This window comes from Nematolebias whitei, chromosome 15 (assembly GCF_014905685.2).
Source record: "Nematolebias whitei isolate Nwh7 chromosome 15, NemWhi1, whole genome shotgun sequence".
Lineage (NCBI taxonomy): Eukaryota > Metazoa > Chordata > Actinopteri > Cyprinodontiformes > Rivulidae > Nematolebias > Nematolebias whitei.
Window position 1 is genome coordinate 35,166,868 of NC_056512.1, and position 1,828 is coordinate 35,168,695.

Consider the following 1,828-nt stretch of genomic DNA (forward strand, 5'->3'; position numbering starts at 1 on the left):
AAAAAAAAAAAAAAAAAAAAAAAAAAAAAAAAAAAAAAAATAAAGAACTGTTTGCTTTATATGCAACCCTGCATGCCATTTCAGAACTTTTGTTTTTGTGTATAAACTTCAACCATCTTATGACAAATGAATTGCAGAACATACATTTTTATCACAAGTGTATTATTTTGTTGTAATATATAAATTGGTATAAATTCTTAAAAAGTTTAAAAATCAGTGACTATAGAGATTACGTCAGTACAATTACCAGTGCATAAAAGTTACTTGGAGTTGAGCAAAAGACAAATACTGTTCTCTTAAAGAACTGTTTGCTTTATGTGTTTATAAAGGAGGGCGGAACGTGACAAAATTAAATAGATAAATGTATAATAATTAAATGTATAATTTAATGATTCCATACCAATACATCATTAAATCATTATTGAATACACAATTAATTAATGAAATGTCCCATGAAATAAATAAATGTACCTTTTGACATTAAAAATGAAATGTCATTTTCCATAATTTATTTATTTAAATTTAAGTGTAATTATTTCACTGTGCATTTATTTATTTCATGGCTCTCGTGCAGCAGTGTCATCATGAAATACATTTGATTATTTAATGAAATTTACATTTCTTTATTTCATGATGTACCATCGTTATTTATTTAATTAAGTCCCAGTCCACCCTCCACAGAATGTGCTGCTTCAGTGTTTTACTTCACGTTTGCACAGAAAAAAAAACACCTTGTAGTGTTTGCTTCAAAGAAGTTTGTCAGAATATTGTGTGCTCTATATTTATTGAGAAGATTAAATAAATTCCTCTGTGTAGTTGAACTGCAGATGTACATTATTAACAATTGTAAAAAAATATATAACAGACAATAAATTGTTTCTGATTATCTGTGCAGGATGATTATTGTAAACAAAAGTTGTTGACAGAAGTTGGGTATAAGAAAACAAAGAAAGCTGCAATTTCATGTTGAAACAAACAAAAAAAACCCAGATTTATTCAGATTTGTGGGATTTTAAAATAATCAGATTTAACGTTTTGTTTTGAATTGTTTAACAAATTAGACAAAGTTTTTAAATAAGTAAATAAATCTTCCATCAAGGTCAGTTCTGTGCTCACGCAACAATTTTCATTATCACCGATCAATTCAGACTTTGCTTCATATTCACGATTAACTGGATTTTATTTTCCATCTTTCCATTAATTCAAAAAGTAAACAACTGAAACAACAACGCTGAAAATAATCAAAACAATTAAATCGATATATTATGGACATTTCTTTATTCTGACCACAAGAGGGCGCTCCTACCTCAAAGTCTGGGGATTGTTTTTTTTTTTTTTTTTTTTTTTTGTCTCTTCCAGGCCTTTGAACCAACACATCATCATCTTCCTCAGCAGGTGTTCCCATCATGCTAAACTTTTTGCACATTTTTATTTATTTATTTTTGGCATTTTAAGCTGAAAATAATTTGTTGTTTAAGTACAGTTAAGCAGAATCACAATCAGCACATGTTAAACCAATCAAACGTAAAAACTTTAAAGCCCATAAAAAAGTTTAAGTACATATATGAACCCTAAGTATTGATGATGAGCTAATAATATCCAATTATAAAGGTTTTAGAATTAGGATTAGCTCTGGATAATCTCACATCATTAAGTCAGTGCTTTTCATTAAAGTTGAAGTCAGCCGATAAAATTCAATTCAGTTTATTTATATAGCACCAAATCACAACAGCACAAGTTATTTCAGGGCACTGAACAACCATTTAGTAAAGACATCTAGCTAAGGAAGGAAGGAAGGAAGGAAGGAAGGAAGGAAGGAAGGAAGGAA

At 28.8% G+C, this 1,828-nt stretch overlaps 1 protein-coding gene across 1 annotated transcript in view; it reads right to left on the bottom strand.

Moving 5' to 3' along the window:
• LOC119421715 (myosin heavy chain, fast skeletal muscle) overlaps nucleotides 1-1,828 on the bottom strand; it is a gene marked incomplete at its 3' end in the record, with an annotated part of 17,063 nt that overhangs the window by 6,796 nt on the left and 8,439 nt on the right. The window lies entirely within an intron of this gene.